General features: G+C 35.3%; 1 protein-coding gene across 1 annotated transcript in view; it reads right to left on the bottom strand.

The window, feature by feature from the left end:
• The window catches only part of LOC106672492, a 126797-nt gene that overhangs the window by 90428 nt on the left and 12910 nt on the right, over positions 1–23459 (bottom strand). The window lies entirely within an intron of this gene.

The following is a 23459-nucleotide window of genomic DNA, read 5'->3' as shown; positions in this document are numbered from 1 at the left end:
GAAAAACGCCTTGCCGGATTCCCAAGCGTACGTTTAGGTTGTGCGTGTCAAAATTTTAGCGTAGTTGTAGGGTGGGGTCTTTCCAGCATATCGAAAATTCTTAAGTCCCGCCAATCTTAGATTAGGTCATCGTCTCGATTAGCATGTATGTGTGTTTTAATTGTCTTAGAACATTTCAATTTGTAGAAGGTTACAAAGATCGATTAAACAATAAAACAACAAAGAAAAAAGTAAGGCGATAAAAGAACAATGTATGTTTCCCAATCACCATATACAAAAACTATACTAATGTAATTGGAGGTCAAGGGGTACTTAATATTCCACCATAGTACATCACACATTATACACCAGGCCATAAATAGATTCTTGTTAAATAGTTAACACCAAAGACATTTCAATAGGAAGTACAAGAAAGTTTTCCTTTAAAAATCGAGACTCAGAGGCTACCATGCTCAAGCTAAATTCTCATATCGGCTGGCATTGCTACTTGCTCTCTGAATAGAGCCAAGAAATTACTAAAAATCAATTATGTGTTGTGTTATGCTTTGTCCTAACTGACCGTGTCAATTGCTTATGGTCTTCTAAGTATCCAGAGCTACTGTCAGTTAGGTCATTTCAGCTTATAGCCCTTTTTTTAACTTAACAACAAACCTGTACACAAACACTTCAATCAATATCATAAAGGGTCGACGTCGACATAATATAACAAATGTTATCAACCGTCTATATTTATATGTTCACTAATTTCGTGGTCTGCTTGACCAATTAATATATTACAATTAATTAAACGTTTTTTAGTTGAGATAAAAAATTCAATGGCACGAGCGGGATTCGAACCCACGATCTTCGGCTAGATACGTCGCTGCTCTACCACTATCGTGACCTCGGTCCACTTGGACACTAACTTCCCATCTCAACCCCACCTTTTGAATTTTCCCTCCTTTTTGCCATTTTTCAAATGTCGTGTAATCGGATTGGATTCTCGATCTCAACTAAAAAACCTTAATTAATTGTAATATATTTATAAGTTTGTAATCCTTCATTAAACTTCTCCCTCCGTTCAATCAAATCTTACCAGTAGTAAACGATACTACAAAAACATTCTATCGAATATTTCATTTTTGTTTCAACTGATTGCCTTGATGGGCCCAAAGCCTGGTACACAGAATCGGGATTGTTGCTCATTAGGGCCAATTCCAATCGGAACCGGACCAGTCGATCAATAAAGTTTGTGACTTTGCCGTTTTTAGCAAGGCGTATTTATAAACTAAAAAAAAAAATAAACAACGGAAGAGAAATCTGTTTTATTCTTTCCAGTGAGGCTGCTAAAAGCTTGGAGACTTGGGGAGAGGGCGAACGACTAGTTCCACAAATAACTCCTGTTGCAGTTAACCAACATGTGCCTAATTACACAAATAATACGAAAAACGTGGCCTGTTATATTCTTACTACTAACAGTTTTGGTCTAACATTTGAAAAATTCTGATATAAAGAACGAAAATCAACGCAACAATGAATATAAATATTAATTGAGTTAAGGGATTTACAGGCTAAATCGTTAAAATAACGAGAAAGATTAGAAAGCACAGAACAATTTTCACGGAGGATCACGGCGGGACAGTGAGACAGACACTAATACAAGGGTGACCACTGATGATTAATTCTTCACACCTGTCCCAGATTATTTTTGCTATATTTTAAATATGTACAAAACAACAGAATCTTTAAAATCTTTATTTCATATTCTAAAAATAATTTAACCCGCTAAGAAAAAAACTCAACGCGCTAAACTCTAAATCAACCAGGTTCCTGAATCAGTGTTGCCCCCAGTGTTGCTCTAACTCGGGCGGAGGGAAAAAAATGTCAACTATTTTATATACAGGACATTTTCTCCGCAACTAAACGGAATCTTTTACGACAGTATTCATTTTAAAACAACGCAGATGAATTTGTTAATTGTTGTTTGTATACTTTTAAAATAAAATAAAAACAATCTGACGCTAGGGTGGCGTATAATCAACGAATGGTGACCCTTCTATTAATGACTAGCCTCACTCCTATAATCCTTCGCCGTTTTTATTTTATTTTAAATCTGTACAAATCAATAGTCTTTATTTTACATTCTAAAAACAATTACATCACTTAGAAAAAAAAACCCAACACTCTAAATCTTAAAACAACCTCAGTTACCTGAATCAGTGTTGCCACCAGTGTTGGCCGAAACATGGGATGAGGGAAAACCAGTACCAACTGTTGTTGAGAAGAATATATTTTCGGCAACCACCTGAATATTAATTTTGATAAGAGATTTCCGAACAAGGTTAAACGCCCAAATAACGAGTAGAAAACATTTTCTATGTTTTTTCAGATCATTATACACATGTGCTTTAGACATTCTAGACCAAACGATTTGTTGACAGGCCTAAAAGCATTTAAGCCACCCATAGTGAAGGATGATTTGTCAAAGTACGAAAAAGACCATTTTCATTGAAGCCAATCAATCAACAGATACACGATAGACACATCTATTAGATAAACTAAAATAAATATATATTTATAGCGAGATAAATAATGTGTTAGTTGTTACAAAGAAAATCGTTTCTAGTATTCTCTTAGAATTCAATTGCAATTACTTTAATTGTTTAGGTTACAAAAATATATTTTATGTGTGCCTCCAGCCATGGTGTTGCGATACTTTTAAAAATATATCAAAGTTTTTCACATCATGTTTGTACGGTTTTTTGCTCTGAGTGGGAATAGCGGACGACATAAGAAGACGATTACAATATCTTCAATCAATTAAGCAAATGGACCGCTTTCGTCGTCGGTTTTCCTCTGGCAGAGTGAATGTTCGAAAATTGAATTTTCACAAAAATCAAAGGCGTATTGAATTCGCGACGTTGTAAACAAGTCACACCCAAACGGTTCGTCCCGGCAAGGTCGGTATCCACAAAACCGCCTACGCACATGTACGCTATCGTCTTTTGTCTGGAAAAAACATAACGCGACATTCGTTTCGTTTGTCCAAAAATAGGAGGCGTTTCTCGTTATGCAACTCTGCCTGAGTGAAAGTTTACGTCCAGCCGGTAGCACCACAAGAAGAACAGTTGTTAACCCCCGAGGAATGCCCCCCCCCACACGGTCAAAACTTGCCTAAACTTTTTGGCTTTGTTTTACTCTAAAACAAGAAAGTCACGTTCAGTTCCCTAGCAAGACCATCCCAAATCCAAAGACGACATTAGAATCACTCCATTTCGAACAGTTGGTACAAGAAAAAGTTTAGTTTGTAACATGTATGTACAGTAAAAAAATCCTTTTTACATATTTAACACTCAATCATATCATACTTTATCATAGAAAATATACCACAGTCCACACCTTATCAAAAAAAATATTCGGTAACATAAGATCTCTAATTAGAAAGAAGAGGTTATGCAAATACAAAGCGGTGAGTTAATAAAAATACAGAAGAATGGAATGTAAAAGGAAGAATGAATGAAAAGATACGGACAAATTTGGAAATTGCCCATAGAGCCTTCTAAGATGGTTCTGGTCAAAGTCGCAAAGTACAAATTGTTTATTTTTCTAAAATTCCACTAATCCAAGCGCCTGCCATCAGATAATCTCTTATCCAGTCCTGAGCGCTTCCGGTTCTCGTCCCGTTTCGCTTCCACTTGAGTCCGGTAAACCAGCATCTATACTGTCAATTGTTAAAACTCGCCTCCTTCACGCCTGAAGAGTGAAAACTTCCATTAAAACGTTGCGTTTACCCTCCCCATATCTTTTTCTCTTTCTACACCATTAAAATCGTATAGACCCTTCTCTCTCACACTTGAGCCAAAACTTTTTTAATATTATAGAGAGAGACTATTAAACGCCTGGAGAATAAATCAATTTGTCTTCAAGTACAAAAACTTTTAAAAAATCCTTCGTCTCGTGTATTATTTCCTTTCCTTGCAATTTGAAAGTACACTAGGTATTGCATAGCCCTTTCTGTCAAGGACTCCGGAGAACTCGATCCAGATTCATAATTGGGGAAAAAGGAAATTTATATCTCTGCCCCCTTACATTCCTGGACAATGTGACATTAAAACAAGCCAACGACTATCATTGCGGCTTTTTGAAATTATAGCCATGGATCATGATCTTTGAACAGATCAAATTGACGCTGTCTTCGTCAGTTCACTTCGTTCGAAAATCTTCGATCGGTTTGGTTTTTTTTTTCTTTAAAAAAACTCCAAAATTCGTCCATTTATAAAGTTTATGTTTCCTAACAAGAAATCGCTTTGTAGCCGAAAATTACTTTTGCCCTTCTCGTTGTATAACTAGATTAATGGGACGGTAGGATGAGATAATGTTAAAGGGAGGACGAAATTAGGGCGCAGCTTTAGGAATAGGCCGTTGCGAGAGACTACTAATTGTATTATGTATGGTAGTTCTAGCAGAACATCTTACTTTGGCGATCGGGTACTACACACTGTCTATATTATTGAATAATCTTATCGACAACATCCTACATTGTTTAATACATTGTTGAATTAAGAATTTTTTAACAGAACCCAACTACAATTATGTTACTGCTCAATCAAATATACAGTTTACTGAAATCGTAGGATATAAAAAAATATAATTCTTCTCATTTAAACAAAATCTGTTTTTAAAGTCTTTATTTTACATTACAAACACAATTTAACCGACTACGAAAAAACCTCCAGCACTCAACTCAAAAGAAACCTCACTTCCCAGAATCAGTGTTGCCCCCAGTGTTGCCTAAAAATGTGAGTAGAAGGAAAAACCATTTAAACAATGTTGCCTTCGTGCGAAACATTTTCTCGGTAACTAGGTAGAATTTTTACACAGCAGTATTTATATTCATATGCAGCAAGTAAAATTGTTGATAAAAACAATCTGGCACACGGGTGCGAAGAATCACTCAGGACTAACGACAATTTCAGTAAGGATTACGTCTCACTACCCAACTGGTTGCGAGACTATTGCCGTGATCCTTAGCCCCCAGAGACAGATGGTTTTTATTTAATTTTAATTTTGTACGAATTAACAATTTTACTTGAGGTGTATTTTTTTTCGAAAATATATCAATCTAATACGTAAAACGGTTAACTGTGTTCAGGCAACACTGATTCAGGTAAATGTGATTGCTTTACAATTTTCTGAGTTGAGGCTTTGCCGCAGTGGGTTAAGTGTTTTTTGAATGAAAAATAAAAACTATGAAACCGATTTTGTTCACGTGATAAGAACTATATTTGTTTATATCATACGATTTTATTAAATATTACCATAATTATAAGGTTGAGGTGGTTCTGTTAAAAAAATTCTTAATTAAACATTGTAGGATGTTTTTTAGAACGGTGGAATTCAGTTTATGTGAGATTAGCTACATTTTTTATATGCAATACAAAGTTGCAGTTTTTTCTTTTTCATTTAAGGGTAACACAATATTTCTTACTGCTAAAGTAATTTCCATTCATATAAGAAAATGGCCATCGTTTGGCCAATAAATCTTAATGTTTATGTATATCGTACTGCTCTACAGCATCGAATAGAATATAAACAATGTAAATTCCCTTATATACAACTGTATTTCTTTTTATTGGGTCGACAATTTCGAAAAGGACATTTCACTGTAAAAAAAATGTTAGAGATGCAAACATCACAGGGGCGATTTACTTTATATTTAATAAATTAAGATTTGTCACCAAGTTTGCTCGTTACTGACGCAACATTCGAGCAAATTACAAATTATAGAAGTGGAAAATTTGGAGATTACGTTAGTTCCGCCAGTTTCTTACCGTTCGGCACAAAATATCAATCTAGTTTAACATCAGGTCACAGTTGTGAATACTCAAAACTACAATGGATAAACAACGCGCAATTAATCACCACATTTCGCCAAATAACACAATCATCAACAAATGATTTCTTTACGTGATGATTAATGAACTAGAAGGCCTACATGTAGTCCGTTCAGTACTGCTTCTGCAAAGCTTAAAGAGATACGTCATGCCATGACAATTGATGAAACACTTTTTTCCGTTTATAATTTTTTTATTTATTTCGGGAGTATTTCAACGTTTTACGTACGAGGTTTAACCCTCGGAGTGCAGGGTCTGTGTCAAAAAAAACCATTTCTATGTCGGGTTCGAATGCAAGGCCGCTGGATTCGAACCCAGGACTTTTACCTTACAGACGCCTAAACCGTTGCGGTCGCCGATGCCCCCCAATATTATCTTAATGTTTATCGCTTAAAGATTTTACTAGGATTAAGTAAGAACGAAATCCTTCTTAAAAAATGGTAAGAACCATAAAACCGCTTTCCTCTAATTACCGAATGTTCTTCGAGAGTCGGTTTAGCTCTAAGCTCGTAACTATTTCGCCTTCTGTTGTTTACAGAAATCCCTTCTAAGAAATGCCAGTTGTGAGCAATTTGCGCGTGTGTGGACATCAGTGAAATAGTGCCTGTATGTCCGTCCAAGGGTGGTCAATACGCTAACCCTTGTGAGAGGTTCATCCCGATCTGATGTTTTATTGATTTCACAGATTTAAGTTAAACCGAGTCAAATTTCTCAGGTTGTTTAATATGAACTTTAAACTTAAAATGTAACAGCTAATATAAAGAATTATGCCAGACTATGTTAATATTTCATGACAGTACTCAAACATGCATTGTGCGGTGTGACTAAGAGGAGGAAGAACAAGTAATACAATTTGAGGTGGAAAAAAACAATAAAAACGGCAAAACAATGAAGTGGTCTGTTTATTTAATGAGCGCAATTTACCCAGCGACCCAGAAAACGTAGTCTACCTGACACTACGAAATGTTAATCACGTTGAACGAACTAAACAAGAGTTCACAAACCGTAAAAGAACAATACAACAAAACGTGGAGGAAATGAAGAGTACGAAAATAAAAGGAAAAGGGCTTTTGTATAAATAATGATGATGTCTTAATCAAGAGGAGGTGCTACATGAAACATATTTATACAAAAGAACTTCTTCAAACTGTGAACTTATTTAAGTCTGTCCTGCCTAGGTGTCCTTGTGTCGGGAGTGGCCGCAAAAGATAATTATTAAGCCTCTCGACTTGATGACTTCAATCTGAAAAATAATGAGGCAAGAAGGTTGACGTGGTCAACGACATCGTCGGATTCGCTTCATTCCGCGACCTTTTTTTTTTAAGTTTCTTCATTTGAAACTTATTCGATGGATGCTGAGATCATTCGATCGATTCGAAAATGACGAAACGGTGTCGAAATTCGTCGAATCGTTCCGCGCTCAGTTCCAACAATTATGAAAACTTTAGAGAGCCAAGCGTTAAAAAAACCAATGTTGAACCGTCGGTGTGAATATTTATGAGGATCGTTTTGTCGGTTTTTTCGCACGTTATGAATAAAGATTGACGGTCGAAATCGTTTATTTCAAGCGGATCTCGTTCCTGCTGAAGTTACAAAAGGCATCTAAACAGATTACTGACCGTATCTTGTTCTACAAGGATGATTTGACTCCTTCTGGCACGGACGGATTGATTTGTAATAGTCTTTCTCAAAACCTCTACAAAAATTTTAAAGTTTTCTTCTTGTCTAGTTCAGCAATAGCCATTCCTAAACCTTGAATGATTTTAGTCATGGACCCTTGTCATATCATTTATCTTTTTTATAATTATAAAATTGGACGGTAGACCTGGAGGGTGAGACCCTACTAATTGGGAAACATCAGGTATAGTTGGTCAATATTTTATGATGATCTGATCATAAAACCATGACAATTATGCTTGATTTTATTAATCACGATACTCCACCCCTCTAAAATGACTCGTTAGCCCTTCTGACAAAATCGAACTGATTTGTATCAACTTTCTCAAACCCTCATCTAAAATGTCCAAGTTTTCTTATAATCTAGTTCAGCTGTAGACTTTCGTTAACGCCCAAATATCACGATTTCTGCTATGGACCCGTGCCATATCGTTTATCTTTTTCATAATTATAAAATTGGATGGAAGACCCTTAGGGGTGAGGCTCAACCAATTGGGAAACATCTGGTCTTGTTGTATGGAGGTGTTGGGATGACAAAAAGGGAATTAGGCTTCTCTCCATTCCAGCGATTCTCGACATCAACATAATTAATCGTTAGATCTTTTATGAACCCTAAACTAAAATGACATGATTCGTTAGTCCTTCTTGTAACACCGAACTGGTTTATATCTACTTTCTGAAAACTTCAACTAAAATTTTGAAGTTTTCTTATAATCCAATTCAACTGTTGACATTCGTTAACGCCCAAATATTACGATTTCTGGTATGGAGTCCACCGTCAAATCACTTAACTTTTTCATAATTGGACGGTAGACCCATGGGGGTGAGGCTCAACGATTTGGGAAACATCTGGTCTAGGTGGTTCACTCCCTATGGAGGTGATGGGATGGTCAAAAAAGGAAAAAGACTTGCTTTTATCAATTACGATACTCCACACCAGCATAATTAATTATTAGGTCTTTTGTGAACCCTATAATGAAATGTCACAGCCAATTGGGAAAAGCTGGCCTAATTGGTACATTCCTTATGGATGTGATAACCACCAATACCCTACAACAGCGTAATTAATCGTTAAGTCAATTATGAACCATAGAATAATATGACTCGTTTTAGTCCTTTTAACATGGCCGAACATATTATAACAAACTTTCTCAAAACTACTAAAAAAAATTCTAGTTCAACAGTAGCCGTACGATCACAATCGGATAGTAAGTATGATTTCTGCCATGAACCCCCTGTCATACCATTTATCTTTTTCATAATTATAAAATTATATGATAGACCAGTTTGGGGTGAAATACGACCAATTGGAAAGGCTGGTCTAAGTTGGTCGATCCCTTAAGTAGATGTTACAATCACCAAAAAACGATAATTATATTTTTATTTATCCATTGCAATACTAGTACATACTCCTCATTAGCATAATTAATTGTTATTAATAATTAAGAATAATAAGACTACCAAAAGTGTTTCCTGTGGGGACAGGTGATCGCTGGCATATGCCACTTTGTTACAGTTGAGCGGTAAGTGTTAGTTCGAACGTATAATTGTCAACGCTGATTAGGTGAAAGAAATCGTCACAAACTGCGATATCAGTTTGTCAAATGAAATGGGCATGGACGCGAAATTGAGAGTTGGAGGGATCAATACTCTTCTGACCTATCGTAGTCCCTTTTCTAACCCTCTCTTCAGGTGACATTAAGTGTGACATTTCCAGACGTCCACCTGAGGATAACACCTCTCGATAACCAAGTCCCGTACGGCTGACCCCGTATAACGCTTTTCCGGGGCAAAGGGTTAAATCATTCATGTCCCAAACTGCTACTTCGGCTTCCTAAACCTTTCACAACCGAGACACCGCTTCGAGTACTTTTTATCGACCCGTTACAGTTTTGCCCTCGTGGCATGAAAAATTAAAGATAACACGTAAAATGGGTGATTGGAATTTTAAGCCTGGATTTCCCCTTCAAAATAGATACTAAACTGTCTGCTCTAATTCGAATAAATTATATTATGACTTGATTCTTTCTAATATGGCGGATTTTTCCATAAAGAAGCACCACAACATCAAATTATTTCACCTATATAGAAACAAGAAAGGAATTTATTTTTCATCACACTATAAATTATAGGAAATGTACATTAAATGCCATTAACCATGCCATAAGGGTGTAAAGGTAGAACACGAAAATAATATGAAAAAATTTATATCGGTTCAAAAGCCCAAAGCTCCATCAATTAAAAACTAAAAGAAGTAACTTATTAGCTCAGAGAAATACTACGCCAAAAAATATGTGTTCAACGAGCTATAAGACCTGAAGACGCTCAACCAGGATGACAATATTTTCCTTTTCCTAGAAGCCTTGTTGAAACAAAACACCATTTCACATTATAATATGTTTAAGAATATCAAGGTGTTAATAGTAAGTACATTTGTCGATGTCGGGTGGAAAGATGAACTTGTAGTTACTCGTTTACCACCATCCTCGTTGTTTTAGTCTGTGAGCATAGTCAATGCGACCAGGATGATCGTAAACGGCCAAACTACAAATAAAATTCACTAGTATACCACTCCATTCAAAACCCAAAGAAGCTAATATACACCAAAACTTTTTTTTTACTATAATAAAATAAATACAAACTAGTGTATATAACCATCAACCATATGGAATGACCTCCGACATCTATGCTATGCCATATGTGTTCAAATAAGAGCAGATTTTAGATCTTGAAAAGGAGCAATATGTAACAGAAAATAGTTTTAGATTAAATTTCCTACACTCGGAAAAAAAAAAAAGAACGAAGCTGTAAGGTCTGCAGGCTCATAATGACAGTATCGTCTGGCTCAGACCATTCTTGTCAAAACAAACCAACGCTTTACTACAATATATTTGTTATTACCAGTTATCAGTTATTTGGAAAAATAAACAATATGATAAATAAACTAATTTTAGATAATATTACTTACACACAGGGCAAAAAGAGAAAAAAATTGATCCAGATTACCATTTCTAACAGGATATAAAATTTGAATGAAACTAACATAAGAATTTTCCCTGAAACGGTTTATAATCCATTATCGATTTAAAAACTTTACAAAACCAAAATCAAATGAGACCAGTTTATTAAAAGTTGAAACGACAAAACTACAAATTAGTACCACTGGTATACCAAGAAGTTCTGGCTGTCTATGCAGCACTGAACCCAAAGTTGAGAGTCCATTTTGAACATTTTAGTCAACCAAGCTGTTATAAGCCATTAATCCTTTTAAACGTACCAAAAAAAAAATTAACATAAAACCATGGTTCTGACTTTGGATGAAATACTAACCAGTGTATAACAATGATCAATCATATGTTATGATCTCAGCAAAGCAACAAAACATGAATATTGTCCATTACCAGTTATCAGTTATTTGAAAAACGAGCAATAGTAATAAATAAAATAGGTTTAGACAATTTTCACACACAAAGGACACATTTTTTCCTACACAAAGGAAAAAAATAAGAGCTCGGTATGGTCTGGATTAAAAAAACAAATTCAATTACTCCAAGCTTTCGGCCTACTTTAAGGCCATCGTCAGGGCAAAACAATCTTAAATATGTCTACAAAATGGCATAATTCAATGTTTTGTTCAATTTCTTCAAATAAATTTGAAACCATCTATTAAAAATTTAAGTATATCAATTTGTAGACATCTTTAATATTATTTTTTGATAGTTGCCTATCACCTTGATCTACCTATCCTCGCTGGTTTTTGTCGGTGCGTTTCTGCATTTCTGGGGTGTGAAGTTTTGGCATAAAGAGGAAATCTCCGAATCTTTAAGATCGTTTCGCCCTTAATTTTTCTTTTCATCTAGATTATTCATGAGTAGAAAAGCTTTCAATACAGCTAACACTGTAAATAAAAAGAATCCCCTAGAGCAATGATCCATTATCGATCAAAACCTGACAAGATCAAGTCTATTGTCTGTAAAAACAAACGAGATCCGGAAAGAAAATTGCATTTTTAAAATATACGTTTGTTTTTACAGTTTTGTTTCTGTCATGACAAGGATCTCTGTTTTCTTCTTTCACGACTCCAGGAAAAAAGTGTAAGGCCAATATTCATCTATCACAGGGAAGTGTGTACGAAGATGAAGTGTCGTGTAAATTTAAATTGTGCGGAGTGCGTATCCTTCAACGTCTTTGGAAATGAAACAGTAGGCAGACCTCGCCGTTAAAACCGACGTTGAGATCAAGTTTATTTCCGCCAAATCTGTCTTTCTCATCCCTGTATCTCCCTAAGGGAATAGAACAAATCAAATTCCTAGCAGGAATTCTTTTTTCTAGTGGTAGTGGAAGGAACATCACTAAATCATAGATAATTCTAATCAAGGTTTTGTCATTATAGAGCAGTACCTCAGCGGTATCTAATTATTAAAATTGAACTTCTTTCGGTACGATTATTATCTGAAACCTCTGACCACATTTAATTTTGTGCACTTGTTGCTTAACATTTGTTCTTGTTTCGATGATTTTCTACGGCTCGTGTATTAGATAATTACACTGAATGGTTTAAACTCAGAAAACACAGGTTTAATCCCCCTGGATCTAGAGTATGGATCTAGCATATGGATGGATATAGAATATACTATTACAATATAGTAACAATTGTACATTCATATCTTCAAAAAAGGTCCTTTCGTGTTGGGTTCAGCATTTATTTCTCATCCCCTTCAATCTAGTATCAGGTGTTCCACAAGGCTCGATATTGAGTCCCATGCTATTCTCCATATTTCTGAATGCTGCCATATAAACAGGCGACATTGAGCTCTACTGTTTCTCTTGGAGAATTAGTGCGACCATTTGTCGAAAACGATCAACAACCTTGGCATAAATAAAGACTAAAAGCTGAATTTTTGATTTAGTTGTGTTTCCATTTCTTCGAAAAGAATTTGGCATGGACAGAACGAACTTATGACTTACACCCACGCTTTTTGCCTGACCCTCTTGGACTCACAAGTGCCAGACGAACATCAATAAACTCCAAATTATGCAGAACAGATTTTAACACCTTGCCACTGGTTCTAGCAGATACATGAAAATGCCTACATGCGTTAAATTATTTACGAGATTACGAACAGACCTGAATTGGAGAAAAGGTGGACAGGATATACACACGTTTCTTTTGGGAAATAAAAACTTCCTAAAACTCTTTATGCAGGTCTATCTGTGAAACATGCACCTTTGTAAAAAAAATTAACTTTTCGAGAAGAGCGAAAAATTGTAAAGCTTGCGGTTTTCTGCTTATAATCTACTTCAAGTTCATCCTTATCACATATGCTACACTGATCTTAAAGTTTCTTCAATTTGTCATTAGGTCTAATGTTTTTTAATTTGATATTAGAAATTCAAAAAAGATATTTTTCGGACTTTCAAAATTCCTCTTAGTTGCCGATGTTATTATTGAAAAAATTTGAAATACTGGTTATTAACACATAGGTCGTTTCCAAAGCCCATCCTTGCTGGTTTGACTTGTGAGAAACGTTTCCGCCAAAATGATCAGAAAAAGAACAAACCACGGTGCACCATCCCAGACCACAAAGAAAATCTCACACGATATTACTATCAGCTTAAAAGTTATTAAATATCCATTATGTTTAGTAGTCTAATTGACAAAATTACTTATTTCAATTTATTATTATTTGTATATAAGTTCTTGGTTGAGATGAAAAAGTTAGTGTTATGAGCGCGAATCGAACCCTCGACCTTCGGCTCAATACGCCGCTGCTCTAACCACTTGAGCTCATGATAGCTCAACCTTGTTAGAGCAGCAGCGATTTGAGCCGCAGGTCGTAGTTTGAATCCCGCTCGTGACACTAACTTTTTCATCTCAACCAAAACCTTACAAAAAAAAGTTAAATATATTTATTTCATTTATTTTCAGGGTGAAAAACATATACCAGGGATTTAAATGCTGTAGCTGAAAATAATGTTCTTTATATGTATCGCAGGGTCTATTTTTTTTTTTTTTTTTTTTTTTTTTTTTTAATTAAAAGCGCGTATTTTTTGGAATTTCGAAATTCCTCTTAGTAGCCGAGAAAATGTCCTGGAACATGTTCAGAATAACACCCTGTTTAATGGCTGAATACAGGTCACTATACAATTAAATTAATTTTTCTTTTAAATTTCTCCCCTTTCCGGCCATTTTGTCATAAACAATATAAAAATATTATTACGGGAAGTAAGTCAAGTAATTCCTTGAAAATGTGCAAACATGGCGTCTGATGGAATGTGTCACACCCAGAACTGAAGTACCAAAATTTTAATATTAAACATATTTTTCAATGTACAACACAATAATAAAAATGTTTTACTGCGTGCCACCTACTAATATATAAAAATTAAATAATAATCGATAGGCACTTAGTTGCTTGATAGGTTAAGAAATTATGATAGGTTAATAACTAATAATAATTAGGTTCCCATAACTCTCACAAACACAAAATTATTCAATTGTTAAAAAATTGAATAATCCTTTTCTTCCAGTATTACGTTGTATCAAAAGGAAAAATATAAAAAGTTATTCAGCCGTTTAAAGTCTTTGTTTGTTTTCCGTGTACATAGGTGTAGAAAGAACCAATAGTCAAAAAGACGAAGGGAACCGGGGCCATATTCAGCTGAGAATTGTCCCACGCGGTTTACACCCTTGGGAGATCGTTTCAATTGGGAAATTGTGGAAGAGAAGACTAAATTTTACTGCAGAAGAACCGTCGCAGTAGGATCGGGGGGTGAAAGCCGCCAGGCGGGGACTTTACGCAACGACGCAGGGCTTAATTACACCCGTTTTATTCGCAGTTGTCAATCTTTGACGGTGAAACGCTAATGTTCAATATACCTTGCGCAATATATGAAATCAAAGGATAGGACAAAATAATCCAGAAGTATTTTTTTTAATAATAGCTGTAGTTTAAATATGATACCTGAGTCCATTATCTCCATCCAAGTAGCCATATATTTTTGAGCTTACAGTTTACAAGCGCAAAGTCCACTTCTGCGAACTCTGAAGGCCTGCTGTCACGATTGTTCAGCGTTTTTTCGATTTGTGTACGAAAATGTTCACCGAAGGTACTTTCACCCCATTATATAACTTACACATTCTATCGGGTAAGAACGGGTCGGCTCTCCTACTGGTTTCCTTTTCTTTTCTTTTAACCATGGCCAGGAACAACAAAACAAAAGAAGTCGGACAATTTTTAATTATTGTGGGATTATTTCGTGAGAATTCGGGCTCAAGGTTATTTCAACCGGGTAAACTGAAAGAGATTAATTGGAATGTGCCGTTCTTGTTTTGTAGGTAAATAAGACAAGGTTGAAATTTAGCATTTTTAACCGTTTCGGCTTTTCGATCTTTTCAGCGACGGGTTGGGATCGATTTCCTGTAGGTTCGTGCTCTCCGATCGTATTAGTCGCCTTTTCCCCTTGCTTTAGGGTTTACTGGTTGGTCCGTGTGTTGTTCTGTCATACCTGTCCTTTTCAAACGTTTCAATTAATTCAACAGTAAATCACCTTCAGAGCAATCGAGAAGTTGTGGGATTTCTTTGTGAGGTCTGCGGAGTGATGGACCTCTATTGAGATCCTAGTCCCACTGTTTTTGGTCTATCAGCACGTGGTATATCAACACTGTTTGACCAAATTGGACATTCTCTCTGTTAACTTGGTTACTGAAGTACAGTTTCCCCTTAAAACAAACAAATTAATTGACAGTGTTAAATATCGATTTAATGCAGTCCATTCTGTTCGTCCAGCTCTGCCTAGCTCTTTTGCTCCGCCAGAGGCGTTTCAACTTCACTGAATCTCTGTGCTATTCTGTCTCTTCTTCTTTATTTCTTCTTAGTTCTTTATTTTTTGTCTATCTGCACGAGGAATTTCACCACTGTTTGACCAAATTGGATATTTTGCCTGCTATCTTGGTTACAGAAGCTGTTGTCTCTCAAAGCATTCAATTTCATTTGGACTGTTAAGTATCAATTTCGTACGGGTTGGTCCTCTCTGATAGTCCGGCTTTGCCTGTCTGTTTACTTCTCTAGAGGCGTTTCACCATCCTCAATGGCTAATCTGTGTGTTATTCTGTCTGTCCTGCCCTTTTCTCAAGTTTCAAGGGGTGTTTAACAGCCAACGACTTTCAGAGCCAGCTAATGGGGGAGAATTTTGTTCGAAATTGGACATTCTGTCTGTTATCTTGGTTAAGGAAAGCTAACGTTCATCAACTTCACTGGTTCGTCTGTAGGTTGTCTATCATGTCCTTTTTTATTGTGGTGGTAGGAGAGAGTCAGTACACGTGTATTTTGTGAAGGATTAAGACTTTTCAATGTCAATTAATGTCTGGTTTTGTGTTGGTCTGATCTGTATCATTGACAGAAAACCCACGACTGAAGTTGGTAAAAAGACCCTAAATTAAAAATAAAAGGGAAATCAAACAAGTTGGACTATCGTTTTAAGTATGGTATTTCGAAACTAATAGTACTCAGTTATTAGCACGGTTTGGGGTACATCGTTACCAGTATGCTACTGAGTAAACTATTTTAACTTCAGGCTTTGGTTTCCTTATAACGGAAGTGTTCACTACGGGATCAGAAAGAATAAAAGAGGTCGTCAAAGCTGGCTAAAGTTCAATTTCATCAAACGATTTTCATCAAGATCCTTTTAAGTAGATAATCCACCAACTCTGCCTTTTCCATTTATCTATGGCGTACTTCAATCCAATAAGGTAAAAATCCCGAAAGGTTATTACCTTTATAGCACAATTTAACGCATTTAACACAACCGTTGCGTGAAAAACCTCAAATATCAATTTTCATTTCATACGATTAGGATGTGATCGAAAACCCCGAAACTTTAGTTTGTCCATCTTAAATTGCAATGTCGCAATATCAGCAAATAGCACTTAATATCTTAATAGCAGAACAACACATTTAACACGATACAGCGATTGCGTGAATGGACTCATTGTTTTGTAAAAATAATCAATACCTGTGATTTTATTTAAACTTTAACGTGCAGATAATCTAGTTGATAATCAACTTTTTACTTATATTTGGCATTTACACAAAAATTAATCGTTAGAAGTACGAACAAATCTGGACGAAACTTATTCAAAAACTTATGAATAACCTTCATGAGGATGTTAGTACATTAAGCCAAATCCCGAAAAATCTATTCTTAAGATCCCAATGGCACAATAACACATTTAACACAAAACAACGATTGCGTGAATACCACAAACTATATTTCACAAATATTTTAATGCACGAAGTTGCGACCGTAACGAGACAAACAGGTCCAAAGTGTCTGTTTTAAAATTCCTGATAATTCTTCGCCAAAATTACAATTCTCGTTAGGTAAATGGGATATTTAAAAAAACAACAGAAAAATCTCATTAGTTTTCAATCGGTAATGGTCCTGGGGCTCGAGTCCTTTCGAAGGACGCATGTGAAAAGCAAGCCTATTTTTCAAATGAATGCCAACTAGAGATTGGAGTCGGAATTTTGACGGGCAGACCCGCTTCTGAATGGGACCCCGCACAATGGCACCACCCTATCTGTTTCGCCCCGGACCCAATTGAAAGATTGCCAGTATCCGTCTCTCAGGAATTTCAAACCCACCCTAAATACAATTCGATTCCATTCATTAAACAATTGCCCCGACCCGAACCCAATTTGCGACTTAATTGCCCGTCAGCTGCTACTCAATATCATCGCCTAATTAGAAACCAAATCCAATATCCTCTGTGTTCATTACATCTCTCCCATGAAGTGGGATCCTGTTACGTCGGGAGGAAAAAATTTGGCACAAACGTCAAATTTGATCGATTTTCTATCGATTCTATATTTCTATCTTATTGGATTGAGTTCATCGTTAACACGACAGGGCTAAATTTGACATACGATAATTGGCTTAAAATCAGCCACATCACTAGGAGTGATCATCAAGTGGGTAATTTTATGTCAATTTAATATCCGCTGTCATTGTTATATTTCTGCTACTTAGGACATATATGCAATACATTAACGTAATAATTTGGTTATTCCATGTAATTTTGATCTGCCTATCCTCACTGTTTCAGTAAATCAGTTGAATTTCAGCTTTTAGCCGTCATCAGTGTGGCAAAAAGGGCGGAGATTAGGCAGCCAAAATGATCGGAGGTTCATCCCATTCAAAGGATTCCTAAATTACTAAGTCGTAAAACAAACAGGAAAATTATCCAAACATTACTTACAAAATTCAGGTATTAGCGTATACTGGTTGATATGTTCCACAAAACAATATACATATATAACATATACATAACAACAATATACAGCAATACTTGCAAATAGAGGAACAATTAAAACTTGCTTGTGAGATCAGGATCAAAAAAACCTTAAATCAGTACACCAGGAGAAGGGCATGGCATTCTTCAAAGACTATATAATTAAACCGACGTATTTTTTTCGAAGAAGGCATCTTACCAAAAGTTTAACATATTTTTAGATGGCAGAACAGTTTGGAAAAGACCTAAGGTGGAACTGTAAAAATAAAATGTATTATGAACATAAATCATGAAACATGATGGTATGTTCTGTGGGTGGTTCATCTCATCAAATGAGGAACTTGGTCCCAGCCAGGATTCAGGAAACGATGACATACTAAGCCCATAATCAACAGAACCGAGGAGTGGTTCATTTATCACGTTTACTGTCAATGGAGGACTTAAAATGATAAAGTAGTAAGTACTAACGGCGAAAAACTATTTTTGCACTTATCTAGCTACGTTATTACTTTTAATGCTCCAGAATTCAATGCTTGTCTTAGTAAACTTGTTATCCTTGCTTCTTGGAGTGTTGTGAAATATTGAAAATTTTGTTCGCCCATCCCATTTAGTACACCGTAGTTCATCGTCTGTCTTCAGGTCTCCATACTTTCCACCTAGTTTGTCACATCCATCGTCCACGAGGGACGTTCGCACTAGCGACTGATATGCTTTCTTTAACTATTTTTTGAACTACCAAACACTTTTCACATACATAATTTAAGTATTGCTCATGTGAGTCTGAGTGAATGAGTTTTTTTAGAACGGACATCGTTCACCACTTTCAGCCTTTTAACATATCAACCGTTAAGTCACTGGACTTAAAATATTGTAGAAAACTTATCAACAAAACATATCACAAATCGCCAACGTGTGAAACATATTCTACGCAATAAATGGGAGAAACTATACCAAGCAACTATCCAAAATTGAGTTCATATTATATAGATGAGGATCTGTATGTAATATATTAAAGTATTACTTTTTTGTTAGGGATTTCTTTATGAGCTCGGCATGAATCATAACTAGACCAGTAGCCTGGTCGTTTCCGATAATGTTGACCAGCCCAATCTCGCCGTTTTGGTCTGTCAGAGGAGGTTTTGCTGGTTTGTCTGTGTGTCATTTTGTCAGTCGTGCCATTTTTATACGTTTCCCAGTCCAATCTTCTGCTTACAAGATCGCCCTCCTGGACGAATGTCGTCAGGCTGCAGGTTGTGCAGAACAAGTTTCTCGCCCCATATAGACATTTTAGGAGCTGCACAACAAAGCAAACATGTTGATGGTACTGAGATTCATCATAGATTTAACCATTAAATTTTTTAAACAATGCGAAACTACAACTGGCACCATCTACTGCCAATTGCCAAATAAAAAACTATAGTTGGGGCAGGTACAGTAAAGAACGCCCTCCTATAATTTTGCCACGATAGATGTAGTCAAAAGAAAAATTATATGATTTAAACATAATTATATTGTAACTCCAGCATGTGTCACTAGGCAGAAACTCCCCTAAACTATTGTATTCAATTCTCTAATTTCGTGGTCCGATTACACGACATTTGAAAAATGGCAAAAGGAGGGTAAGCTCATAAGGTGGGGTTGAAATGTGGAGTTGATGTCCGAGTGGATCGAGGTCACGATAGCTCAGGTGGTAGAGCTAAGGCGTATCTAGCCGAAGGTCGTGGGTTCGAATCCCTCTCGTGCCATTAACTTTTTTTTCATCTCAACTAAAAACCTTAATTAATTGTATTGTATTCAATGTATACATCTGTAAATAAAATTTCTGTTCTCTGGTGGATAAACAAAGATGACGTTTATCGGCGTCTTTTACGGATTAAGTTTGTTTACTTTTTGTTTGTTCCAGTCGGTTCGTAAGAATATCTTGTCTATATTTTTGAGGGTTCTTTGTGATTTTGTGTTAGTTGAGTTGTGTAGTTTAGCGAAGCCTAAATGACCTCATTTGTTCTTTGTATTTGTTTCATTTTTCTTTCCGTCTGTTGATCTGTTTTTCTGCTTTTTATGCTGTTTTTCCATAGAGGGTTAGGCTTTTTATGTTTTGCCCCGGGTATTTTCCAAGTTTTTATGTTGTATTTAATGCAGATTACACGCGTAATTTGTTAGCTTAGTCGCGCACGTCTCTGTATGTATATATTGTCCATTTAATGTCTGCTTGAGGTGACGTTTTGCCTTTGGCTTTTGTTTGCTGAAGTCGTTGTTGTTTGGAGAGTTGTTACTGTTTGATGGCCATGTTCTTATTTCTAGGTTAATGTTTCATTCTTTCCGTCATATATTTGAGTCCTGCTATTTTGTGCCTTGTGCTTAGTTCGTGTCAGAACAGATGATGTTTGTTGGTAGTTTTATGTATATCGAACTGAATTTTATTGTTGGTTTTGTAACGAAGTTAATAGTATTGTGTTTAGATTCTCCAGTGATCTGTTTTTATGTAAGTCATTTGTTAGCATGTTGAAGATGCCGTCAACTTATCTGTCGATATGTTTAATGTTGTTTTGCTATAATTTTAGGGAAATATTTCTCATAGTTATGTAAGAAAACTTCTACAACTATTATTCTTTTCAGTATGTTCTAATGTATTATTTTATCTTCTTGTACGAACTATTATACTCAAAATATATTAATATTACCACAGCGATATTTGCGAGGGAGGCCGCGAGTCAACCAACACCACGAATCTCTTGACTCCCGTGATTCAGCCACACAAGAAACGATCGAAAAATCAATCAGCGCTTGCCTGGTTGCAATTTCCAGTTTACAAACTAGACCGACACTGCACAATAGAATGCAATTCTGTTTTTAACTGGACGACTGATGATATGTTGAATTCTGTAAATCTGAAGACACTCAAACCAGGGGGGCGTGATATACGTTGAATTTATTCAAATTTCTATGTTTTAACAGCCACAGCCGAATTAGGAGAGGACGGTGATGAAATTTTAGTTCAAACTTATCGATCCTGATCATGGCGAACGTCACGAAAGGTTTGCTCTTGTAATTAAAAACGGAAAGAAAAGAAAAGGGGGGAAAATTCAACCTTTCATTTCGGCCAAACATTTACTTTTGGCCTCTCTTTTAATTAAAAATTCGACAAAAAATGCCTTGAGTGGTTAAACTGCATGAGATTCACTTTTCGAGAGCTTTTTTATGACCAACGATACAATTATCTTCTAAATAAAAGAATTCTATCGAAAATATAAATTGTTGACGAAATAACTTTTGCATGTTGATTAAGTTGTAATCTTGGGTCCTGGGTAGTTCAGATTAACACTTTTTACCTTGCGGCAAATGGAAAAACATGAAGCTTTGGTACTTCATTATTTAATTTTGTGCACAATTTAATAACGCCCAGGTAGGCAATATTACGAGAAAACAACAACTAACTTATTCGTAACTGTTTGAATTTAGCCAAATTTTTTCGCTTATGTGTAAAAGTTAAGATATATAAGAACCATAACGCATAAACACAACCATAACAACGACACAAGCATATAACTTGCTTTATCTGTTACAGCACGTTCGAATATGCACATGCAGCCGCAATAAGCTGTATCCGTTAAGTATGTTATATGTATATGTACGGTGTTGGAAGAAAAGAAAATCGGGTCGCATCTGGCTGAAGTGTCAAACGTGCTACTTGTGGGAAAATAATAATAGATAATTGTCGTCTGGGGAAACGAGTACTCCTCGTGACGAGCGTAAGAGGGGGAGAAAGTAGAGAAGAAAATTCAATAAAGACCCCTGACGTTACTTTGAAAACGTTCAATAAGCAAACTTGCCGCTTTGGTACAACTAAAAGAAAAAGTTAAACACTGGGCACAAAATACAAAAACAAAAAAAAATTATGTTATTAAGTATGTAAATGAAAAAATCTAATTGTAAAATCGAACAAGGAAAATTCTGTCATTTGTCGACGACACGGTTTTCCACTTCTATTGTCTGAACATATCGTGAACGTTTAGTGACAAATTTGGACTAAGAAACCAAAAAAACAAGGCACTGTTGTATATAAAATTACCATTAATCCCAGAAAAAAATTTATCTTGCACAATACTGAACGTACCAATATAATATGTAATTAGATCGACGTGATAAATTCCACAAAATATCTAGGTATAATTCTGGGTAGTTTAAGATGCACAAAATAGATAAAGTTTAGTTAATAACTTTAGAAAATTAATGAATATTTTTATTAAACTTCAAAAAATTCTGTTTAACGCGATTAACAGTTATTTTTTAGTTCAAAGTTAACGTATTTAACGCAACACAGCATGGAAAAATGCATATATGTCTTTACTTTTTACGACACAGATAATCCCAACTTTCCAACACGTTCACCATCACTGGATGCATACATCCTCAGTAATTAAAAACTATTACTGGGCAGAAAGGATGTCCAAAAAATCCGACTTAAAGTGTATTTTGTTGGACAGGACTAATACAAGAACTAAAACGATATAATGTATATTGCAAAATAGTTGTTTAAATTGATCAAATTTAACAGAGTATGCTAAAATGCTGAAATTATAAAAAACCAAATTGTGTACCGACTAATATTGTATATAGTTGATTATACCGCTTTCAAAAACCACAAACTTAGCTTATATGTGGAAATTATTCTTAAGTACTCATGCTTAACCATAATCGAACCATTATTTATTTTTAAATAAAAAAGAATGTTCAAAAATCGATCTAATATAAATCAAATGGACTGAAATTCTTACAGATTGACAATTTTTATGGTTCCTTCTCTTGAAAATATAAGAGATGCATGTCTTCTAATTTAATTTTATGGAATATAAAACACCTAATATTAATTAAAAATACTCTCTATACGAGTAATAAATGTGTCATAAATATTCTTAGGCATTTATGACACGCTGATGCAGTGAAAAGTCAGTAAATTCGGGGCGGGGGGGATCTTATTTTAGTTGTGTTTGCTTTTTTAATTATACTACAGTCAATTTTGGTTGCAAGGGAATGTCACCCAGAACGAAAATCATTAGATTTCAAGCCTACAATTTAATTTACAAGTGTCTTACCGGCTTTAAAAATGTGAGTATCCAAAGTTTTACGTCTGTCGTTTATCGAATTGAAAAACAAAAATCATTAGCTCGAACCATTATTCATTATAATTATGTATTATTAATATGAATATTATTGTTAAAACAAAACAAACAAACTCGATCGATTATCAATTATCAATGCCTTCTATAATTGATAAAAATATAAGAGATTCGTAACTTTTGCAAATTTACTTTCACGTTATATGAAACACCTAATATTAAGTTTAAATGAAGCATGGTTAACAGAGTATGCTAAAATTTGAAATTACAAAAACTAAACTGTATAATGACTAATATTGGGTTGTCCGGAAAATAATGCAGGATTTTGGTATTAAACAAAAAAAAAGAAACTAGTTACTTTAAAGCAATGTTCTTTAATCAAAATAATTTCCCATACTCTCAATACATTTCTCCCAACGTGTTGGTAACTTATTAATTCCGTCTGAGTAGAATTCAGAATTTTTAGAATTGATAAAGTCAATAAATGCATTTTCCAGT

Source organism: Cimex lectularius, unplaced genomic scaffold, assembly GCF_000648675.2.
Source record: "Cimex lectularius strain Harlan isolate CLEC.00 unplaced genomic scaffold, Clec_2.1 scaffold64, whole genome shotgun sequence".
Taxonomy (NCBI): domain Eukaryota; kingdom Metazoa; phylum Arthropoda; class Insecta; order Hemiptera; family Cimicidae; genus Cimex; species Cimex lectularius.
This window is presented reverse-complemented; position numbering and strand designations above follow the sequence as displayed.